This window comes from Equus przewalskii, chromosome 5 (genome assembly GCF_037783145.1).
Source record: "Equus przewalskii isolate Varuska chromosome 5, EquPr2, whole genome shotgun sequence".
Classification (NCBI taxonomy): domain Eukaryota; kingdom Metazoa; phylum Chordata; class Mammalia; order Perissodactyla; family Equidae; genus Equus; species Equus przewalskii.
The window spans coordinates 17,992,495-18,017,655 of NC_091835.1; the positions used below are offsets into that span (position 1 = coordinate 17,992,495).

General features: G+C 42.9%; 1 long non-coding RNA gene and 1 pseudogene across 3 annotated transcripts; both read left to right on the top strand.

Annotated features, from left to right (window-relative positions):
* Positions 1–6,249: 6,249 nt before the first annotated feature.
* On the top strand, positions 6,250–7,324 carry LOC103558664 (bcl-2-interacting killer-like; annotated as a pseudogene).
* Positions 7,325–19,123: 11,799 nt separating this feature from the next.
* Positions 19,124–24,270, top strand: LOC139083467 (uncharacterized). Of its 3 annotated transcripts, XR_011540191.1 has the most exons (4): positions 19,142–19,235; positions 20,117–20,211; positions 21,205–21,412; positions 21,588–23,758. It is a non-coding gene; the product is annotated as an uncharacterized lncRNA (long non-coding RNA). The 3 variants fall into 3 exon arrangements; XR_011540190.1 differs by lacking the exon at positions 20,117–20,211 and having other exon boundaries at positions 19,124–19,235; positions 21,588–24,270; XR_011540189.1 differs by lacking the exon at positions 19,142–19,235 and having other exon boundaries at positions 19,941–20,211; positions 21,588–24,270.
* Positions 24,271–25,161: the final 891 nt, after the last annotated feature.

The following is a 25,161-nucleotide window of genomic DNA, read 5'->3' on the forward strand; positions in this document are numbered from 1 at the left end:
GCAAGAAGCCTAAGGTGCCAAATTCAAGGAGGCACTTACTCTCAGGTTCATGCAAGTAAAAGTCTCTTTAAATTTTGTACCCTAGGCTTCGCCTGTGTCTCAGTTTGCCTCCCTCATACCTTAGAAAGCAGCCAGAGGCTGGCCTCTCTTCCTTCCGCATAGTGATCTAACAAGGTAACTGGTCATTTAAAATGTGGCATTCAATCATAGTTACCTAGTCCACCGTTCAGCAGTGGGCTGCACAACTCTTCTGACTTCTCCCCCTTTTCATTCCAAGAGCTTTGGATTTACCCAGCATTGAAGAGAGAGAAAAGGAAAGGAGAGACCAGAGGCAGTGGCCAGGAAATAGACTAAAGTGTGGCCATGTTGAGCTTTGAGGTTGGAAACGAAAGTGAACTTCTCCTGGTGAAGAAATCCTCCTGCTCCAAGAACCCCACCGGAAATCCAACCAAGCTTTGCTCTGCCTCTTTCCATCTCGTTAGACCTCGTTCTCTGTCTCTCTCTTTCTCAATCTTCTACCAGAGTCCAATCTCCAGGCAGTGCTGCTTCTATCCTAGGAAGAAATTTCTGCATCTTGGCCTCCGTTGGCTTCTGTCTCCCTGGCTTCTCCTGTCACCTAGTGTCTCTGTTTCTCTCTTCTTCCGGTGATGTTCTCCAGCTCAGTCCTTGCTATCTCTATTTTCCCTCCCAACTCTCTTCCTCTACGTCTTCCCCACCCCTTATCTCAGGATCCATTCCTGTTCTCTCTGTCTCTCTGTGATTTCCCCGACTCAACCCACAGAAACTAAAAGATGCACTTCTTAGTTATACCAATGTCTCCTGGCAGTGGGAAGAGGGGAATGAGAAGTGATAGCTTAATGAGTGTGGGGCTTCCTTTTGAGGTGATTGAAATGTTTTGGAACAAATAGAAGTGATAGTTATACAGCACCGTAAATGTACTAAGTATCACTCAATTGTATATTTTAAAATGGTTAATTTTATGTTATGTGAATTTTACCTCCTTTAAAAAAAGGAACACAGACTTTGGATTCAGAATGCCTGGGGTCATCCTTGCTTATCTGACCTCAGGCCAGCTATAAACATGGTCTCTAGACTTCAGCTTCCTTATCCACAAAATGGGCACATAAGTGATACTACCCTCCAATGGCAGCCATGAGCACTAGACCCACAAATGCCAGAGTAAATGCTCAGTCAAATGAGATGTGAATAATATGGTTGTTTTTATTGTGCCCCTTACCCCTTTCTTGCCTGTCATTTCCCTCCCTCTTCCTCTCTCTCTCAAATTGCCCACATCCTCTTCTCCACATCTTGACCACTTCCTCTCTTCCGTCTCTATAACTGCCTTTCTCCTTGACTATTCCTGCTCTTGAACAACATCCCCCACATTTAAATCAGTCCCTTCTTCCACCGTCATCAAGAGTCTCCTCTTTGATGTTGACCATGAGCCCATAGGTCTAGCCGTTCACAGCTTCACACTGAAGGTCTCCATATGGAAACTCACAATTCACACTTAGATTCTTATTCCACCTACCAGGTTATTGGGAAGAAAGTCTTTCTTTGCCTCCTCTTGCTAATGTCTTGGATTCCACTTTAAGTCAGGTTATTTTGGAATCAATAAAAAGTAACACTCATCTACCTGTCCCATGTTGCTCTGGTATTCTTTCTCCAGCATCAGTCTCCCTTCCAGAGCTTGGTTCCTTTGCCTCCTTTTCCTCTTAGTAACCCGAAAACAAAATTTTCATCCCTACATAATTACCTCATTCATAACGTGGCTAAGTGCTGGGCATTTTTTATGTCTCTTTTCTATCACTTTCCTGGGAAAAATATTTGTCTTAGATCACTGAACAGAGGGAAAATTTAATTAGAGGTTTCAGGCAAGTGACCAGGGATGCCACCTCATAATCACACATCTGGACCCCGCATGAATCCACCTACTTCAGTGGGGAACTTCTGGCCCTTGGATCACTCTGAATGTCAGTGGCTCCTGACTTGGTGTTGCTTGACCCTTTCCAAGGATAACGAAGAGAAAAACAAACAAACAAAGAAACACTGAAATCCTATAGGTGATGGGCCTCTCGGGTTTTGAGGATGGTGGAGCAGTGGGAAAGTTACAAACAGTAATTAATCACCCAAGAAGATGATCAGAAAGGAGTGAAAGCTTATCTCAATATAAATTCTTTGGTGGAATGTCTGTGAAGTGTACAAACCTTGGGGAAGAAATAGGTATTTCCTCCAGAGAAAAATGAAGATCGTAGAGAGATCCATGTGTATAAAAGAGCAAGTCTATCAGTTTTAAAGATGCAGCTAAACAAGGGGAGAGTTGGGCTTAATTGGAAGATGAGCCATTCCCAAAGAAACAAACCAGAGGACAGGAGAAGGAACTGGACAGAGCTCCCAGGGGGGCCCAGATCCCAGGAACAAAGCAAGGACTCTATGAAGCTACAAGCAAGGAGTGCATGTTCCGGCCCTGGAGGACCTCCAGAGACACCTGGACCAGGAGGCTGCCAGCAAGGGGAGGCCAGGACACCAGCCCAGGGCACCTACATGTGGATGACCCATTAAACGTAGGAGGAATGAAACAAACCAAGAAGCCCAGGATGAGTCTCTGTGAGGAGTCCAGGGAGGAGGAGATGCCAGGGGAGGTCGTGGGGCCCGTGCTGCCCCAGGGCTGATGGCAGGAGCTCCTCCTGGGACAATGCACATGGGAGATGAGATGGACAGGGTTGTGGGGACCACAGATGCTTTGTCATCCCAGGGCACGTCTTCAAATCCAGGCAAGATCAGGTGGAAGACACGAGGAGAACAAAGGGCCGAAAGCCCTGAAAAGGTGAAGGAGACCGTGCTCAGGCGTTCCGATAAGGGGCTGGGTTAGGATGGGGTGGAGGGATGAAGGTGGGAAGCAGTCAACAGGAGAAGGTGTCGCACCTGGACAACAGTCCCCAGCTTCTCGGCTTTGAGTCACTGACTGGCAGCTCCTGTGGACAACACGGTCCTGGAGGCAGCCACTGCGACCTCCCTCGGGGGCAGGTGGACAGCAGCGAGTGTAGGTGAGGTCACCTCAGCATGGGGAGCCCCAGAAACTAACATGTATGATGTGGACTCTGGGCTCAATGAGAGGAGTCCTCAAAATCTGTGGAGAGGTTCAGAGCTCCTGAGATGTGGGCAGGAGAGGTAACTGCCATTCTCTTCTTACTCATGGCCTGGGGACATCCTGGTTACAAACATATTGACTGAAAGTATGTGAATCATATCTCAATAAGGCCTTTAAAAATTATTGACTTGAAATTTGTGCCCAGGTATTTGATTCTCTCTATTTCTTTCTCTAACACAGGTATCAGTATAGAAATTAGATTACTCTTATTTTAATCAATGTACTATTTTCACAAATCAATACACTCCATACCTTATATTAGTGTCTTTTGATTTTTTTTCCTTGCTTAAGAACTTACTCCCCTGTTACTGTGAAAATAAAATTCCTATCCTCAGTTTAGGACGTCAGAAACTGCCCAGTCTGCCTCTAACCGACCATCGTGTGCGGAGTCAGCTCAGCCTTCTAGGCTGAGTGGGCTCTTACGACTTCTCTCTTCTTTATTTGGAGAGCTAATTTTTTGCCAAACTGTCTCAGATAAAGTTGTATATTGAAATCAACGACACTCTGGTCACCTTAAAATAAACGTCACAACGTGTCCAGGAGCACCTCCTCTTTATCAGGCACCTGTGAAAGAGGATAAATCACACATTTCCAGAAGAAGAAAAAAGGACATAATTAAACCCAAAGTAGGCCCTGGCAGAGTAGTCGTGTGACTGATCATTTCAGTGACGAGATCAGAGAACACATTGGTTTTGTTACTTACACCCACACTGACTAGCACAGGGCCTGGGACATGGTAAGTATTTCATAGATACTTGTTAAATGAATGACTGAGTGAATGAATGGGAAGTAGACCTGGACCCCAAGAGGGAGGAGAGAATTGATTACCATTTTTGAAGCTTCTGTGAACCTGAATTAAGTCAGGACACTCCCTCAGATGTATCCCGCTGCACAGGGCCTGTAGAAGTCACCTATCAAATGCCTTCTCAAGGTGACAGGGTGCATGATATACCACTCTCTCTACAGGAACCAAGTTTCTACAGGCTTCTTGAGAATCCTTTTAGAAAGTGCAATGGAAAAAGTATATAAAATAATAGTTGCAAAGTTAAACAAGCATCTAGGACCTAATTGCATAGAACACTCATTCTACTTTCTCAATGTACATAGACTACTATTTTTCATGTCATACTTTAGAGCTTCTTAAATATTTGATCAACTGCTTAAAATAACAAAGGAACTCTTTCTCTTAACTTTTGAGCTTTCATCTTGCCAGGCGTTTTCAAGAATGGATCTTATAGCAATTCTGTCGACCGCACAGCAGCTACTGCCCAACCCCAGGTGTGAGAAGTCGTGAAATAACTCTAGGAAGTAGGGAGATGGTCGTGCCCTCGCTGTAAAGTGCACAAAGGAACCGCACAGTTACACGGTGGAGAGATGGCTTCCTCCTCTATTTCTCCATGAGATAAATCACATTTACTTGAATTCTGAGACTCCAGAACCACCTAACAAAATTTGCACACTTTGTAGGAGACAACAGCAGGCAGAAAGTGCATTTATAATAGCACAGATTCTCTGGAGATGTCATATGATGTAAGTGGATATTATAATGGAATACTGCCCAGTTCTCTTAATTATTTTAATTTTGTTTTATTTTGTTATGTGGTATAAATTGCCGTCCATTTGCAAAACCTATCCGTTTCAATCCAGCCATATCACCATTACCATCTACCCCCACTCCAGCACATGCCACAGAAGAGAAAGTCTTCAGCGAGAATAGAAATATCTTTAGTGATGTCTGCTTGCCATGTTACCCTCCACCTTACAGGATGATTAACTTAAAAGAGTCTTCCCGTGAAATGCACAAAAGGACTATCAGCCCATTATTGATATACTAAATTTTGAATCCAGGGTGCCAGACATAAATTAATATGGGGCTGAATTACCATGAGGAGATATAATAAACTTCACGTACATTATAGATTTTTTTGGTGATGAAGGCGTGATCTCTGAGGCTCTCAAGGAAAGGAAATGGCTTTGTTATTGCATTTGCCATTTCCACCTGATTTTCCTTGAAGTGACACAGAAAGTTCTTGTGGAAAATCTTCTCCTTGTTCTGGACTATCGCGAACATCCTAAGGGGGGAAAAATGCAATAAGTAAATAAACATCAAGATTTTGAGACGCCCTTCCCAAACAAACAAAAAAAGAAAACAAGCAAACAAAAAAAATCCAGGCCCAGATGACTTCACGTGTGAATTCTTCAAAACATACATTTAAGGAAGGATTATTACCAATCTACAGTGAGTAAAAAAAGAGAACACACCCCCACTTGCCAAAGGAGGGCAGCAAAATCCTAATAAAAAAGACATTATAAAAATGAAAATTATAGGTCAGTATCTCTCATAGACATAGATGGAGAAACTCCAACAGAACATTTAAAAACCAAATCCAGCAACAGATAAAAAGAATAACACATCCTGACTAAGTGGGACTTATTCTAAAAATACAAGAATTCTTTAATATTTAAAAATCAAGGAATGTATATCACTACATTGACAAAGGAGAAAATCATATAATAATCTCAATAGATCCAGAAAATCACTTGATAAAATTCAACATCTGTTCATTATTTTTTTAACTCTCCAAAAATGAAGGATAGAAAGTAACTTTCTTACTCTAAGTAATGTATACCAAGAAAAACCCAGCAATTATGCCTAACATCATACTTAAAGGTGAAATATTAACTACTTCTCACTCAATCTGAAGCTAGACAAAGATGTCTACAGTCACCATTTCTATTTAACATTTAGTGGAAATCCTAGCCAATGCAATAAGGCAAGGAAAATAAATTTTTTAAATAATGTAAAAAGAAAGAAATAGAACTGCCATTATTTGCAGATGATTGTGTAGAAAATTTTAAATAATTTATAGACAAACTATTAGAATTAATTAGTAATTTAGCAAGGTAACTTTAAAGAAACACAGTTTATTTTTGCATATTAAATTTTTATATATTTGTAACAAATAAGTTGAAATAAAAATAGAAAACAATACCACTTTCAAAAGCTTCAAAAACTGTCAATAATAAACATAAATCTAACAAAAGATGTGCAAGAATACTACACTGAAAATTACAAAGCATTTTCTGAGATAATTTTTTAAAAGCCTAAATAAATGGAAAGGTATACCAAGTTTCTGGATTGAAGACTAAATATTGTTAAGATGTAAATTCTCTCTAGTTGATCTATAGATCCAATATAATTTCAAGAAAATTCAAGTAAGGGTAGACAATATGATTCCTGGCTCGAGTACTACAGACGCTGCCACCATCACTACCAACGCAAGAGAAGAAATGTCTCAAGCAGGCTCCCTCTCCAGGGACCTCTTTTTGGACACCTTCCTGTGTGAGCATGTTCTGGAACCTGAGGAGGTTCCTGGCACGATCGATCTCACGGACTACGTTGACCGTGAGTCCTCCCCCGACAGTGACAACCCCGACGACGTTGCCCTGCAGCTGGCCTTCATCATGACGAGAAAGAATTGTCATGGATGCTGCTCACCTTGCTCAGCTGCCCCAGATGGCCATGTACAGCTTGGCTTTCCCTTACAACCAGACAGATGTGAAAGGTGTTTTTAGAAGTTTTATCGATAGTCTCACTAACCTCAGGGAAAACATAAGGTTCGGGAGCTTCCTGACTCTCAGAAACTAGGGTGTCCCCCAACCATGGAAGGAGCTGGTGCTGCCTGTGATGCTGCCGCTCAGTCAGGGACTCCTCCTCCAGTGACGCCCACTGCCGGTCAGCGCGGAGGATGGGACCCGCCCTTCCCCATTGACCACCTGGAGGTGGCCCTGTTGGTTTTGTTGTCTTTTTAATTGTTTTGTGATTCCTTTTTTATATTTAAACTCTGAGTGCTAGGATACTACTGTGGTGTCATACTAGTTTTTTCTTGTTTTTTGTGAAAGAAATTAATTGATTATCTCTCTGGAGTTGTTATGAGTTAACTGTTTGACCCAAGACTGGCAGGGCCTGCTCTGCTCCTGACCCCAGCCCACTTTATGGTTGCCTTTCCCGGAGAAGGAGTCCTCCTCTCCTGGGTTGGTCATATGGCAAGCACTGGGAGAGTCTTGATCACACCTCCCTGTCTGTAATGCCCACAACAAAAAGAAAATCTGCTGGAATAGATTTCCGAGGGGTGGAGAGAGCTCAATAAAATGTTGGTTTCCAAAACTCAAGTAGGATTTTTGTGAAAATTGACTAACTGATTCTAAAATATAAATGGAAATGCAAAAGACCAAGCTTAGCCAAGACAATCTTGAAAAAGAATAACAATGTTTAACTTGATGTAAAGTTTTAGTAATTAAGACAATGCAACATGGACACAAAGATAGGCATATAGATCCATAGACTAGAAAGTGCAGAAACAGACGCACACACGTGGTCACCAGATTTACAGCAGAGACACTGATGCGTTTCAGTGGGGAAAGGAAGGTCTTTTCACTAAATGGTGCTGGAGGAATTGAATATCCTACCTCACACAAAAATTAATTTTAAGTGACTCATAGACCTAAATATGAAAGGTAAAGCAATAAATCTTCTAGACTATGTAGGATAATATCTTCTTGGCTTGAAGAAGGCAAAGATTTCTTATACAAGACCCCAAAACACTAACTATAAAAGAAATCATTGATAAATTAGACTTACCTAAAATTGAGAACTTTTGTTCATCAAAAGACACCATTAAGAGAGTGAAAAGACAAGCCTGGTGCTTTTGTGTAAAACCATTCAGTCTTTTTCTCTGTGTGGCTCTTAAACAAGACGGCAGGTCACCTATTTGCTGCTAGTAACCATCTTATGACCACGAGAGGGACCAGCAGCCTTAGGGTGAAGTTAACGCTGATGGCATCAGAGCATAAAGATGGAAAGTACCTAAGGGCCTGATGACATCATTGGGCGACTGAATCAACCAAGTCTGACACCTGTGTCCTACTGCTAGACTTTCCATTATGAAAGATCTCTCATTATCTCTCATCTTCTCATTATTTAGGCCAATTTGAGCCAGGGTATTTGTTAACTTATGAAAGAAAGTTTCCTAACTTTAAAAAATCCTCAGAATTCAGTATGTGAAGAAAAAAGGTTTTGGAAGAAATAGAGATCGGTTTAAGAACTAGGTTTTGGTCTAGTGATTAAGACAAAAAGAGTGAGAAAGAAAAAAGATTTTTCTGATCCTAGAAACAGCATCCTACCCACATATAGAAGAACAAGGGCAGAACTAACCTAAGAAGCGGGCTGAACTTTGAGAGATCCTGCTGGAACAACTTAAGGAAGTATGTAATAACAGAGGCCTTTTCATGGCTTCAGGGAAAGGACTGAAACATGACATTTCTGCTCCCACAGAGACAGCTCAGATTATTCAAGGCCTACAACACTCAGAAGTAGGGGACGATTTGAGGCTGGGGAGAAGCACAGGTCAGCAGACACGTTGGTCCTTACTGGACCACTGAGGTAACTGTCTTTGTAAGCGTCACCAAAAACAGCTTCAGCTCAGGATCCTGTATTGAGGGAGGAGTCAAAGCTGACACCAGGAGTTTATCACCCAGAGGAGTAGGGTCCCTGGGCCCTCAGAATTCAGGGGCAGGAGGCAGCAGCAGCAACAGTGGCCACTACGGTTGAAGAATGAAGAGCCCAGGCTTCTTCCTGTGGATGAAAATTGGAAGCAAAGAGCAGGAGGCTGAGAACTTTGGGTGGGAACATTTATTCCCAGCTCCCAATGTCTCCTTCTCAGAGGGAGGACATCAATCAGCGTGACACTCCTGGTCCCTCCCTGCATCCTCCTCCTCTCCATGAAACATAAATTCTTAGATGTTTCTGGAGAGGGAGCACAGGCTGTGAAGTATGGGCTCTTCCTGCCTATCTCTCCGGAGCCATCCTAGGGGCAGAGAAGAGGCTTCTAGACTGGAATAGGCATTGCGAGAGCAGGTCCTGCCTGGCTGGGGCAGGTTCCCTAATCATGGCGCCCAGTATGAGGAAATCCATTGTGGTCACATATCTAAGCATGTCCCTCAGTCAAGTTTTGATTAGTAATAAAGCTGATGTTATGATCTCCAACTACCTGACTTCTTATCTCTCTTAAGTGGCTCTGAAATCAAGCACATAAAAGGCGTTATTGTGGGGGCCTCTCAAATCCCCACAAATGCCAAGAGAGCTACGTAGCTATAGTCTTTGCTTGGAGAGGGGCCTGCTGGAAAAGAAGCTGCTTCATAGATAGGTCCAACACGGACTCACCATTGGTGTGCCAGAGCACAGGGCTCAAAGGGCAAATGGAAATCAAGAAGCTTTAAATATCCAGGATGGACACCGTGGGGGAAAAGGGAGCCACAAGAAGCCTCGAGAACAGGGGGTGCTATTACTGAAAATTTACAACATTTGTGGAAGACAAATACCACTCTGAAGAAGGAAGCCATTGAAATAGGTCTTCTCCAGGATGCAGAAAACATAGGCCACAATTGACATTCAGATGGAAGCCAATCCCAGTTAAAATGAAGATCCACAATGAACAGTAGACACTGACTGATGATTTTTCCTCCCTCTGTGGTTTGATCTGTCTGTTCCCCACACCCCAGGTAAGAGGAAGTCTTTGCTAGAATCTATGAATTTAGGGGTCCTGGGATCAAGGAATTGTCATTGCTAGGTTGGCTACAAATTTGCTAGTGTTTTTTTGTTATTATTTTGTGGGTTGGAACCAGACTAGTGATATTCTTATCAATTCTGGTGACCCTCTGGCCTCTTGGACTTAGAGAATGTGGGACACATAGAAGACCAAGGGTTGGATGAACCTGGATTGGTACTAACAGAGCCACATCTCCCAAGGGTCACCGGCTGCTGTGGACAGGGCAGTAAGAATCTAGACTGCGCTCAATTCTCTGCAGCTAAGTCTGAGCAGAACAAGGACATTGTTCAGCCAGAGGGGACTTTGGGGCTACAATTTCTTTGGGAGCTTAACCTACAAAGAATGGGAGATTTCATTTTCGTCCCTTAATTTTATTATGGGGCTTAATAATAGGAGGGGACATCAGGGAAGACAGCAGAGTAGGAAGCACCAGGAATCTGTGTCATCCCTTAGACAACAACTAACTAGCAGAAACTGTCTGAAGTCCCTGTTTTGAAACTCTGGAGTCTATTTGAATGCTTGCAGCTTCCAGGAGAAAGCTCGACTGGTAAAGTGTGGCTAGTTTTGGCCAATGTCAGCCTTGAGCACTCTAGTGGCTACGTATTGCCCACCCCCCAGCCCGGTGGCAGACAGCTGTGTCCATGTTCCTGAGGTGGCTTTCTAGAGCCAGGATAGGCAATAATGAACTGGTCCTCCAAATCTGGGGTTCTGTGATCTTATCGCTGATTGCTGTTTTCGTTGCTGAGGTGCAAGCAGCCATTGTTGCAACCCCCGCTGGTTGAGGTGGTTTCCTGGGGATTTAAAGCAGCTTCACTTGTTTTGGCGTTTTTGTTTCTTTTTTCCCTTTCTCCCCTTTTGGAAGCCAGACGTTTAAGATTAGGACACTCAAAAGTAACCACAAATACAGGGGAATTTAGAAAGGCATCACACAAGCCCAGGGACAGATGTAGGCTCAGAAAAGACCTGAGAAAGATCTTAAGCTTTCTCCTCGGGCTGATCCCCAGCCCAGAGATATTCTTCAGCAACTAAAAAAAATTAAGCAAGCAATTCCATCTACATTCGCATCCGAAAGAAGTAAATAGTTAGGAATAAATCTAACCAAGGAAATGAAAGACTTGTGTGCTGAAAACTACAAAGCATTGCCGAAAGAAATTAACGAAGGCCTAAATAAGTGGAAGGACATCCCGTGTCCATGGATAGGAAGACTCAACATTGTTAAGATGCCCATACTACCCAAAGCCATCTACAGAGTCATCACAATTCCTACCGAAATTCCAACATCCTTTTTCACAGGAATGGAAAAGCCGATCCTCAAATTTATATGGAATTGCAAGAGACCTTGAATAGACTTCAGAAATAAGCCCTCATCTACATGGTCAATTGATTTTCAACAAGGGTGCCAAGACAAAGGGATGGTCTTTTCAACAAATGGTGCTGGGGAAACTGGATATCCACATGCTAAAATGAAGTCGGACCCATACCTATCCCATATACAAAAATTAACTCAAAATAGATCAAAGACATAACATTAAGAGAAAAAAACTATAAAAATCGTAGAAAGCTGGGGAAAATATTCACGACACTGGATTTGACAATGATTTCAGGATATGACACCAATAGCACAGGCAACGATTGAAAAAATAGTTAAATTGGATTTCATCGAAATTAAGAAATGTCGTGCCTCAAAAGACAATATCAAGAAAAGTGAAAAGACAACCTACTGAGTGGAAGACAATATTTGCAAATCATATGTGATAAAGATTAATATTCAGAATACATAAAGAATTTCTGAAGGTCAACAACCAGGAACCACAGACAATTCAAAAACGGGCAAAGGACTTCAGTAGGCCTTTCTCCAAAGAGGATATACAAATGGCCAATAAGATTATGAAAAGATAAACATAGAGCAGAATGAAAGAAAAGACTCTACTACCCGGATTATTGCTTATTCTAACTTTAACAGTGAAACTTTTTCTTTTACCTGCTGGTCCTCTGATACCTTGCCTCGCTCAAGAATCTCCAGATAGTCTACACTGCCCTCTGGTGACATAATGTTGCTATTGCACAGACCTCTTGGGAAGCGTCTTGTACCTTTTCCTCTCCGAACTCATCCTGCCGTCCATCCTGGAAAAGCAGAACTCTCTTCTCAACCCTCCAACCAAATAGTTCAAAATCAAGGTTAGAAGTACAATTATTTCCTTCTAAGTAAGAGTGAATTAACATAATGACTTGGTGCATGAGATGGTTTTCGTATATGGACATTCCTGTGCCTATAAATGGATTTATGACCTAGACCAAGAAATCTCAGGTCAAATTGTGAGGAGACCCTTGTGTCTTTGACTCTTTTCCATCTGCTTTCTGAACTGTCCACTGTCCTAGGTCCCTGGGGCCTTCATTGGGCCTAGGAGTCCCCAAGGACCAGGAATGCTGCCCTCTGGATTTCCCCTTAGGCTGCAATGCGCTGAAGTGAGCTCCATGCCGAGGACTCAGGCAGCGAGCCGGGAAGGGGGGAGAGTGGTATATGAAGTCACCAAGCAGTGAAGTGGCATTTGGATACCCATCTGGACAGCCTCCACCAGAGCACAATCTATTGGCTTCCACTGGCTTGCCCTACGGATTCTCCGTTCCGTGAGTGCCTCCTGCAAGTGGAATCTCAATGGTGGCTTGAACAGAGAAGAAAAAGCTGGGTCTTAAGGTAAGTATAACCACAGCAGACAGTTGTCTTTCAAGGGGAGACATGAAGTGGGTGGTTGTAAGTGGATACCATCATGGGGAGAGCTTCATCCCCCAGCAGTGTGAGTATTTTCTAGCAGGAGTTCATAGGCAGCATCTGACCACTGCTCTGGAGGCAAGGTGTGATGGAGAAGTGTCTCCACACCAGAGGTGACATAAAGAGGACCCTTCTTACCAATGGGAGCTCTCTGTGAAATGTGCGGTTGGTAGACAGAAACATTGTGTGTATTTGTGAGGGGTCCCATATGGAGAAGAAGATGTGTCTTCTCAGACTGACAGCCTTAACTAAGATGGCATCACCACTTGGCCCCAGGAAATAAGATCTACATAGAGCAACCGCTAGGGGCAAGTAAGACTCTGGAGCAGGTGCGACAGCAAGCAGAGTTTCCTGTTTTTCCCGCCTCGTGAAGAGGAAAACAGCCTCCATCAACAAAAGAGCTTCATGTCACAAATCCTGAAGGTTAAAACCCCCAAGTAACAAACAAATCTTCAATGTTTCTCCCCTACACGAGTATGAAGAACCCTTTAGAAATCCTAGATGTTTTACCGGACAAATACTGTGACCTCTTTCAAATGTTTGTTATCAGCACTCTTTCCATATGGCCTTTTTGAAGAGGGCTAATTCTTCAAAAGTGGACCACGATGTCCCACTGTCCTCTCTCTTGCTAAGTGTCACTAGGTCTCATCTTCCTTACCTGTGTGTCATGAGGCTCTTCCTGCCCAGCTAACCCCAGAGCAATCCATGGATGGGTCAATAGGTTGCATTCATGTTATAATTTTCCAAAAAGCTAAAAACAACTCTCACACAAATATAAAATGAACACATGTCAGTGGTTTTATTTAATTCATTAATTGATGAGAGAACCAGAAAGGTGTTAAAACTAGTTGAAAGGAGATTTTGAAGAACTGAGATTTATGTTAGTCAAGTCAAAGGAATGCTGAAATGACTTTGCTAACATATGCAAACCTGGTTAATATCCATAGACTGTTTTTCCCCCATAACACTGTTTTTTGCTCAGATGTGTTTATACCAGCTTTGGGGCCACGTGAATCCCAGTGCGCCAGGCTGGCATCCTAGAGGGCCTGGCACAGTATAGCACAGAAAAGCATCTGGATCTGGCCTTCCTGGAGACACATCCGGGGGGGAGGGCCTGGAGCAAATTTTTTCTATAAGGACCAGATGGTAAATATTTTAGGCTATGCAGGCCAGAAGGTCTCTGTGGCAGCTGCTCTACTCTGCCACTGTAGCACAAAACCAGCCGTAGACAACACATAGCAAATACTGTGGCTGTGTGCCAATAAAACTTTATTTACAAAAATAGGTGGCGGGCTGGATTTGGCACATGGGCTGTAGTTGTCGCCTCCTGATGCATGAGTCTGCTCAGGCTGCCATAACAAAATGCCACCAAATAAGTGACTTAAACAACAGACAAAATGCCACCAGAGAAGTGCCTTAAACATTTATTTTCTCGCAGTTCTAGAGGCTGGGAGTCCATGATCAAGATGCTACTAAATTTGGTTTCTGGCGAGAGCTCTCCTCCTGGCTTATAGATGGCCACCATCTCCATGTGTCCTCAAGTGGCCTGCTGTCTGTACAGGCATGGAGAGAAAGAGAGAGAGAGAGAGATCTCTGGCATCTCTTCCCCTTCTTACAGGGCCGCCAGCCATAGCAAGTTAAGGCCTAACCCTTTTGACTTCATTTCACCTTTATTTCCTCCTCCATATACAGTCACATTGGGGGTTAGGGCTCCAACACATCAGTTCAGCCCACGACCCCTGGTATTAAGAATACAAGGACTTTCATTCACTCACTCAATAAATATTAGTTGTGTTCCTAAGTGAGCCATCCCCAGACAGACCCAGCCCCTGCCCTCACCAAGCTCTGGGGTGGCAGAGACAAGAAATCTTAATGAACTGTAATGGCAGAGAAGACAGGCCAAACCAACCTAGCCCAATGAGAAAATGTCACTTAATTGAAACATAAATGTTTATTAAGATGCTGAGTTTGAGGTCCCGGTGATATATCCGAGTAGAGATGTCATTTGGACAGGTAGATAGACTGAGTGGAGAGCTCAGAAAGCAGGTCTGGGCTGCAGATATTTGGAAGTCACTAAAACTATTGGAGTGGTTGAGGTTGCCTAGGAAAGCAAGTGGGGCAAGAGGAGTAGTCTACACCAGCAAGATGAGTGTCTACACCAACATGCTGAGTGGCTACAGCAGCAGTTCTCAAACTTGAGCTTGCATCAGAGTCACCTGGAGGGCTTCTTAAAGCACACATGGCTGGGCCCCACCCCCTCAGATTCTGATTCACTAAGTCTGGGGGGAGCCAAAGAATGTGCACTTCTATCCAGTTCCCAAAGAAGAAGGTACATCGGGAACATGGTCTGATTTTAGAAAAGGCTTTTAATTACAAACTGAGTGTAACCAGGAAAGATAGCTCCTTGTACCTTCCAGAGGAATTAAAACATCTTATAAGAAAAGTCCAATTTGGTTATGGAGTCAAGAAATAAGCCCAGACTTAAAAAATCATCATCATCATCATCATCATCATCATCATCATGGATCCCAAGTCCACTTCTTTAACATTAAGTGTCTTGGACCACCTAATGCAGAGCAATAAATACCTTCCATGGTGCTGGGTATCTCTTGGGCCTCCATGTAAATAATTTTTAAAGAAACAATCTCAATGGGCACTGATCAATGAAAATAAACGTTATTACAGCACAAGAGATCTGAAGGTAGAAATCCCCCGTCCACTAGGCAGGGCTGTCCTTGAGTTAATTTCATCTCCACTAAGGTGAGTGTGGCTTTTGTTATTGGTGCTCCAGCCTTGAAAATAATTTGGTTGCAATGGACCCTGGCAGAGACAGATCTCGAAATTTAGTGAAAAGGTTAGAAGCAAGGACTTTGGAGTCTGCTAGCCCTGCCTTTGATTTCTAGATCTGTTATTTACTTTCAGCGACCTAGGGCACATTCCTTTCTGTGTTTGTTTCTTTACATGAAAATAGAAATAATTCTAGTGCTGTTCTGAGAATTAAATCTAAAAATATGTGACAAGAATAGAATACCTGACCTGTACTCAATAAAATAGTAACTATTTTTTGTCACTACTTCTGTTTTCACTGTTGTTTGGAGAAGAAATGAGAAGTTGAGTGTTTAATCAGCTCCTAAAGTTGTTAAGGGATTTTAAGAGCTCTCTCTGGAGTAAGGTGATAAAACAGAAATTCTCCCAACCCTAGGGAAAAGGCTTAAGAGAGTTGCAGAGGAAGTTGAATGGCCTTTATATTGTTGTGTAATGAACACCAGCCACAAGAAAGGAACACACACAAATTCTTTCCCACTGCAGCTGAACAATTAACAAAACAGGAAAATGCAAAGGCATCTAGTGGAGAATGCTAAGAGAGAGGCAGAGAACCATGCAAATAGGAAAAAAAATCATTTCCAAATTTGTAAATAACACACAAGAGGTTTTACAGAGAGCACTGGAGGAAAACACTCTCCATCACAGTTGAAAAAGAGTTTGATTTCTTTTGAGGCAGCTGCAGGTGCAGAGACTGACATGTTCCTGCCATTGAGTAATGGAGTCCCCAGTACAAGGAAGCAGCTACACAGGGCAGAAGAGGCCAGGACAATGTCTGTGAAGGACACACAAACAGAATTAGCTAGCCCGGAACAGGATCAAAGAGAAATCCGAGTGGGACCAGAGATGTGACAATTCCAGGGCCCTGTTCAGGTGAGTTTTCACTCAAGAAGAGGAACAGGAAGTTTGTCTTAGGCCTGTCCATATCCGTTAAATCGTCTGTTGTCTTTCTGAAGCCTTGAGTTAGAGGATCCTCCATAATATCTGAGACAGCCGTGTTGACCAGAGATGCCATCAGACACTTGCAGTCAAAGCCATAGAATCATTTCAATAAGATTCCCAGGGACTGCTTGGCAAATGTCTTCCTTTACCCATTCACACACTTTCTTCTTGTAAGGAAAGACTTCACAGTGAAGAAAAAATAACTTCACTGACGTCGTTTTTGTCTTCTAAGATGTGTAAGGTTGTCGAGGAGGAGTGAGGAGATGGGAATCAGAGTAGCAACTGTGCCCACAAAGTTAACCCTGCCCATGATGAAAAGAAAAATTGCAAGGTTTCTCCTGGTGCACCGTGACGGTCGAAGGTGCTAGAAGATGCTACGTAGAGAGATGTCCTTCGGGCAAGGGGGTACATTAATGAGTTTTTGGCTATAGAAAGATGATGTCCGGGCTAGTTTGGTGGGCCTGAAAAGAGATGAATTGGAGGAAAACATTTAGTTTCTTAAAAAGCAGCTGATGGAGAAGAAAAGGAGGATAGCAATGACCCTGCAAGTTGGAGATCTCTACAGAGGGATAAATAGGAAGATGCTCCTAGGGTCAGGACCTGACAAAACTCCCCTCCACTGCCTCAAACCATCAGAAAAAGTTTGGTATATGCAGCATCATGGGCGGTTTTCAATAAGGAAGTGCAGGAGACATACAGAATGCCCAGTGGACAAACAAAAAGAGAGGAGACAGAGGGTTAAAAGGTAACAGGAAAAATATAAACCTTCCAAGAATATCCAGAGGCCTAACTTTAATGGAATCATGGCTCAAGCTAATGATAATTCACTTATTCTTTAACTCAACAATATTTACTGGGTACCACCTAGGGGCCAAGCACAGGGCAGCTGGCTTGTACCGGCTCATGAAAGCCAATTGTGCGCATCTCTTTCCAACTCCACATTTGGTGATGTTGTGTCGGTAGCTTGAAATTGGCCATGGTGGGAATACTTACACCACAGTAATTGGCAAATGCTACAAATTAGGGTTTTGCTGTTTTTTGAATTTTTTTTTCAGAGAGTTGGTTTACCAGTGTACTATTGACCAACTACTATTTTTTGGAGGACAGCAATGAACAAAACAATCAAGGTCATAACCCTTGCAGAGTGTATGTTCTAGGATGTAGAGATCAAATAATTAATTGATTGATCGATCGATTAACAAGCACTTTTCAGATGGTGAATAAGGCTGTGAAGAAAATAAAATGGGGTGATTTGTTAGGAAGTCTGCTTTAAGGAGGGAACACTTGAGTTGTGTTCCTGTGCAAATTTTCACGTGCAAAATCATCCCCAAAGAGTCAAGTCATCCACAGAGCGAACGGCTCTGATACCTCTTTTGTTCCTTTTTTGACATGCTGTTACAAGGTCTACAATGGGGCTATCAGACGCAATATCCTATTATATTGCCTGGAAAGTTACCATGGATGATTCACTTGGGCCCTTGGCTAAGGCCACAGCTCCCATTTGGACAGTGGACCCCGTTCTTTCTCATCTACTCAAAGGCGTCACTTCAGGATTCTACCCTCCACCTCCTGCATCATTAGGTTTTCCGCTATATGAGGTCTTTCCCAGCATCATGAAAACACAACTATTTCTGACATCCTAAAACACCTTTGCCTGTCCCATTACCGCCTCCAACTACTGCCCCATTTCTCTCCTTGCCTTTACAGCAAAATTCTCCAAAGAGAGGTTTCTATTCATTTTCCCCAATTGCTCTTCTCCCTTCTCTCTTGAACCAATGCAGAAAGGTTCTTTTCCCACCACTCATCAGGACTGCTTTTGTCAAGGTCAGGAGCAGACTTTATGTTGCTGAATCCAACAGTCAACGTTCGTCTTAATCTAACTGAAGCTTCCGGCAGCATTTGACAAAACCAGCCACTCCGTCCTCCTTACACGCTTTTTGCAGTGACTTCCAGGACTTGACCCTTTCCCAGATTTCTTCCTACCTTACCAGCTGCTTTTTCCCAGTTTCTTGCCAGTTCCTCCCCATCTCCCTGACCTCTAGAGGAGGATGTGCCCCAGGGTTCAGTTCTTGGACTTCTTCCCTTTCCTAACCATACTCATTCCTCAGAGAGCTAACCCAGCCTCACAGCCTCAGATACCATCTCTGAGCTGATGACTCTGAAACCCTATCACCTAGCTAGATCTCTGACTGAGCTTATTTGAACATCCGTTGCCTACTTAACATCTCCTCCTGGAGGTAGCATGAGCCTTTAAAGTATGAGTCGGATCTTGTTACACTTCTGCTTGAAATCCTCTAATGGTTCCCTCCTTACTCAGAGTAAAAGCCAAAGTCATCGGACTGGTCTACAAGGCCCCCTCCCCGGACTTCCGTGAGCTGCCTGGAATTTATTCTAAGACTTGCTTTCATTCTAAGAGGTTTTGGGGGAAGTGGGGGAGACCCGTGGCCCCATACTAGTTCAAGTTCCCCCCGAGGCAGGTATGGAAAGCAGAATAAGTCACCTCAAAATATGCCTCTTTGGCACAAAATTTATTTTGAGCTGAGGGCAATTAAGAAGCAGCAAACACAGGAAAAGCTCTGCCTTCCCTTTTCTGCCTACAGGCAGGACATACATTCTCCTCACCCTGGAGACAGACTCTTATCAGCACCAGAGGAATCTGCACACAAACCTTACTCCATCAGCTGCCTCCTGTATATTTACCTTCCCACAGTTTGCCGTCCTCAGAAGCCTAAAACTGCTTTCCTTTGTCCTGTCATTTCTCTGCGAGCTTTTACTCTTTGTTGGAGATGCGCATAAGCCAGGGTTCCAAGCCTCTGCTTTGAGTCACTTTCCGCTGAGGTTTCTCCTGCACCATGTGTGCTGCACAAGTTAATAACCTGTTTTTCTCTTGTTGATCAGTTTTTGCCAAAGAGCCGCAGACGAAAACCTCAGAGGAGCAGAGGTAAGGTTTTCCCTCCCCTACTCAAGACTAAGGCAAGGACACAGGGGTGGCCATTTATTTGAGAGGTGGGCTAGCACACACATATGATGGACAGGGTCAGACAGGAGAGGGAGGGAGAAACGCCAACAAACGGTCTGTTCCTGAAGGAGTGGGCATCTGGGAAGTGGACTCTCCGTCTAAGTAGAAAGTCCAGAAATAGCCCCCAAATGCATATGGAATAGAGACAAGGGTGAGCGTGCATTTCAGATTAGTGGCGTGAGATAGATGATCCCATAGATAGTCTCGGGGTGACCGGCTACCTTTTTTCCTTATCCCTAAAATAAACTTAAGATAGATTTTTTCTATATAATATAAAAATTAAACCATAAGAGAAGAAAACATGGATGAAATTAACTATATCCTTGGCATAGAAAAGGCCTTTATAGCATGACATATCCAGACACCATAAACAGAAAAATTGTTTTAATTTGTGTCTAAATAAAAGATTTAATTTCTGCAGGGAAAAAGACAAACAAAGAGAAAGTATTCATGGAGGATTTAAGTCCAATGAGATTGTAATAGTCAACAACATAAAAGATAACCCAACAGAAAAAAGATGGGTAAAGGAGATGAACGTTTGATAGGAAAAAAGAAAAACAGCCATTGAGCATGAAAAAATGCACAACTTTACTAATATAAGAAACACAAATGAAACCATTGGATACTATTTTTCTTAAATCAGATTCGCAAAATTTAAATATTTTATTGGTGAGGCTGTGGGAAGAGAGAGTGGGAGACGTAAATGCGACAACCTCCTTGGAGGGTAATTTTGCGATAACTCCCAAAAGTGTCACTGCATATCCTCTGATTCGCCAACTCCAATGCTTTGGGGTTTACTCCAGGAGTCTACTGAGAGGTGGTATAGAAATGTCCGTGCATCGTTGATTGTAACAGCAAAAATGCGGAAAGAGCCAACTGCCCATCTATAGGGTAATAGGTAAGTCTATGCACCGGACAAAAAACGGAGTGGATCTACATGTGTCATGTGGAAATTGTCCTAAGATATATTATTAAGTGATGAAAGCAAAGTGCACAACAATGTTATTACATAATCCAATTTGTGGTTTTTTTAAGAATTCACATGTACTAAAATATACATAACCACCTGTGAAAGAACATTTCTTTATTTTACATACTTTTGCATTCTTATTTTTAACCACAGGAATGTAAAACTTTTGTTTTTAAAAAGTTCTTCCTTTTTAATGAGAAAAATGATGGGATAGATATAAAATTACTGACATAGGGTGATATTATTAAGTGGAAAAGGTCAGGTTATAAGACAGCATGTTGATGATAATCGCATTTCTTTCTTGATACATCTGTAATCATTTCTGTATGTATCTTTACCCATAAAAAAAAATCTGGAAGGATTTGGCCAAAATGTTAATTGTGGACATCTCTAGTGGTAATTATTTTTCCATTTGTTTCTTTGAATTTTCTATGGTTCTATGGCAGGATTTTTCAACCTTAGCACTATTGACATTTGGGGCCAGATAGTTCTTTATTGTGGGGCTGTCCTGTGTCTTGCAGGATGTTTAGAAGCATCACTAGCCTCTATCCTCTAGATGCCCTTAGCATCCCGCAATTGTGACAACCAAGACATCTCCAGACATTGCCAAATGTCTTCTGGGGAGCAAAATTATGCCCCCACCCCCTACCCCTACCCACTGATCTGCAGTAAACATGATTTACTTATGTAATTAAAAAGTTAAATATGTGTAGATCGAATTGAAATATAGATAGTAGGTAGAAAATGATAAATAGATGATAGATAGACAGGTAGATATAGACATAGGTATGAGAGAAAGAGTGGGATATATACAAGACTCACAGAGTAACCCTTGGGAAGCAGATCAGTTGAAAAGCACGTGGGATATATGAGCAGCTGAAAAGATCACTCCACTGAGATTTTCTTCCTACCTTTTTCTAGGTTCCTCTAAGAACAAGATCATGAAAGTGGCTGTTCCCCCAAATCCCCAAAAGGCGTTCATCCCAATGAGTGAGCACCCACAAGACCATCCTTCAGAGGTTTTGCCTACCTTCTAACGATGCTGCCAAGATACAAATATTTTTGGTATTCCTTTTTGGCATTTATTTTCCGAATAGGTAACATGTACTTCTGAACAACTTCAGAGAGGGTCAGTATTTCCTTTTTTTTTTTTTTTTTACTTTTAACTGAAACTGCTTATAAAAAAGAGACAAATTTAATTTTTGATTCAAGTGTAATGAATAAGTTATATGATCACGTTAAACAATTTTGTGCCAAAATAAGCTGTGAGAATAGTTTTAAGTAAATGTTTGTTGTTGTTACAGGTTGAATTGCATCCCCCAAAAGGATATGTTGAAGCCCTAATCCCCAGTATCTCGGAATGTGACCTTATTTGGAAATAGGGTCATTGCAGATTAGTTAAAATGAGGTCACACTCTTGTAGGGTGGGTCCTTAATCCAATATGACTGCTGTCTTTGTAAGAGAAGAAAACGTCTTGTGAACGTTGACATACACAGAGAGAAAATAATGTGAGGACACCCAAGGAGAAGACCACCATGCACCTGCAGCGATGCATCTACAAACCAAGGATGCCAAGGATTGTCAGCAAACACCAGAAGCCAGAAGAGGCAAGGAAGGACTCCCCTCTAGGGCTGTCAAAGAAAGCATGCCCTCCTGACATCTTGATTTTGAACTTCTAGTTTCCCCTAGAACTGTCAGACAATAGATTTCTATTGCTTTAAGCCACCCAGTTTGGGGTACTTTGTTACGGCAGCCCTAGGAAATGAACACAGTTGTCTACTCAGCATCCACTCCCCTCTTCCTAACAATACGCAGAGTTTCATTTGTGCATTTGCCCCTTCTGCACACCAACCACGGACTACAAATGAAGTGACCTACCTCCAAACCAAGTTGGATCCTTCCTTTCCCTCACCCATAAGTCATTGGTTCAGGGGTGAACATGTATCTTAAACTGGGCCAATCAGAGTGACTCTCAGGACTCTTCACTTAGAATGGTGGAACAAGGGATCCCCTGAGAAGGATGGGAATCTCTAGATGTTGACCAGAAAACACGAAGCCTGGACTGCATCTGGCAACAGCCATCTTCAGATGCAGCCAACAGGGTGAGCAACAGAGGACAGAAACGCAAAGACCCTGGGTCCTTGTAGATATCTTCAAACCGCTGGATCAGTCTGTCTTGGAACACATTAATCTTATAGTTAAAGGCTTCCTAGTTTAAGCCAGTTTGACTTGGACTTTGCGTTCATTGCAACTCAAAGCTTCCTAGCTGACAAGCTGGCATCATGAGGCAGTATGCACACTTCAAGCCAGCGACAGGGGCTTTAAGAGAACCCCTTGGAGAGCTGGACATAAGGGATACAAGACTAGAACCACACCCACAGAGTCTAAAGGCTGGAGGCTGTGGCTGGAACTCACTCTGTGAGTTGTAGGAAGCTGGCAGCTATAGAAAGAGACATGACTAGTGGAAATGGCCTGTACTTCAAGAGCCTGATGAGACAAGGGTGGATATGCTCCTCCTAAAGGCCGGAGGTGGGCTTGCTGGAGGGAGCTGGACCAGGTCTTCCTGAGAGAGACCGTGCTCAGGAGGACCACACGGAAGCACAGCAGGGGAGGGAAGCAGAAAGCAGAAGGGAGAACCTTGCTTTGGTTATCAGTTGGCCAGCAGGAGGAGTCATTGCTCGCTTTCAGGGGAACTATAGGTGCAAGATATCAGCGATGGTAGAATCCTTGAAGAGCCCCCAAAAAATGTTTCCCGACAAAATATTCCACCAAGTGGGCATCTGCCCCAGTCAGAGAACACCAGGGCCAAATTACAATGGAACCAGTCAAGCAAAGCCTTTCCCGCCCCTTACATCTCATCCCCTGCCCACTCCAGACCTGCAGAGACCAGAGAGAGCAGGAAATAAAGGAGAAGAAAAATGAGTCAGAAAGAAAAGTGATCAGACCATTTTCCTGCTGGTCCCCCGACTAAGGCAGGCCCCCGCTGAAATAAGGAGAGGGCTTAAGTACAACAAAATATTGAATATTAGAGCAGATAAGCCTTTTTTGACTATTAAAAGGAGTTTTTTGCTTGTGACTAAAAAGGCCTGGAAAGCTATGGGTCCTCCCAGGATTCTAATCAGTTTTAGCAGATGCTGGTGTGCCCATGTCCCTTGGCATTAACCCTCTGCAGGTAGGCTGTGTGTTGCGGATACATGCGTCTCTGGCTGAGGGCTTTTATCTGGCCAGGGAGGGTGCCCAACTCTCAAGCAAAACAAACTACAGTTGCTGCAGAGCTCGGGTACCTGGAAGCAGTCCTCACCCACTAAAGGGATAGAAGGTTATTAGTTCAGTACCACAGCTTCCTGGACCCCTAGTGGGGATAGCTCTGTGACACCTGCCTGAAAACTCACTCTTCATTGGCTCATTCCCTTCCCTATCTCACTTCCTCTCTCCCCCTACCCATATGTCCCCTCCATATAAACTGTTTGCGCTCAAGTTCACGTCTCAGAATCTGTTTTTGGACAGACCCAAACCAAGACACCAGGAAAAGACAAGGTGATTTCAAAGGGCAAGTTGGATTTGGCATCTGGAGAAAAAACGATTTCTTGTTGCTCGTCCATTCAATACACACTGGTATTCTGGTTTTACTCATAATGAAGTTTCCTTCCTAAAACCTGGGGACCTGGGGCAGCGGGGCTTTCCATTCTCTTCTGCATGTTCATCATATCTTGAAACTGAATCTAAATAGAGTCAGATACTCATCACACAACTCCTCTGACTTCTTCCTGCCTACTGAACTTTCCACTTCCTCCCATGATGCCCTCGGAATGGGATGACTTGTACATAGCGGGCAGAGGTCGTAGGATGCACAGTTCGCAAAGTTGGGGTTGGTGACTGATCTGTGTCAGGGTGGCTCACTTCCTACAGCTCAAAAGCATTACTTACTTTGTTTTTCCATTCTCTTATTAAAGTGTAATTTATACAGTAAAATGCAATCATTTTCATGTATGGTTCTTACACTATTTTTTTGCTTTTTAAGTAAATTTTATTGTGAAGTATAGTTCAAAATTAAAAGAGTATAAAACATAAATATATAGCTGGATGAATTGTCACAAAGTGGACAAACTTTTAACAAGTTCATATAGTCATATAACCGCCACCACAGTCAAGATATTCCATCAGGCTTATTGTTGTTGTTGTTGTTTTTAAAGATTGGCACCTGAGCTAGCACCTGTTGCCAATCTTCTTTTTTTCTTCTTTTTCTTCTCCCCAAAAGCCCCCAGTACATAGTTGTATATTCTAGTTGTAGATCCTTCTGTCTGTGCTATGTGGGACGCCGCCTCAGCATGGCTTGATGAGCAATGCCATGTCCACGCCCAGGATCTGAACCAGTGAATCCCTGGGCCACCAAAGCAGAGCGTGCGAACTTAACCACTCGGCCATGGGACTGGCCCCCATGCTTATTGTTTTAATGTTCACATTGAGGATGACAATCCATCTCAAACTAATTATTGTATATTGTGTGAGGTAGGGGTCAAGATTAATTTGAATGAACATCCATATGAATGGTCAATCAACTCACATTTATTGCAAAAAAATTCTTCCCTTACTGACTTGCCATGGAACTTTTGCCATAAATCCAGGGACAGTTTCTTGACTCTTTCCCGTTCCATCAGCCTGTCTATTCTTGTGCCACAACCAGACTGTCTTAATTACTGTATCTGTATAGCGTGAAAAAACAAAATTCAACCGAGGAAATTTGAAGTTCTAACTGGCTTTATTCAATGATTCATGAATCAGGCAGCATCCCATCCAGCAAATAGAAGAGCGCTCCAAGGAGTTTTACAAGATGGAAGGTTTTACGCGCAGAAGGAGGGTAGGGTAAGGAAGTTATT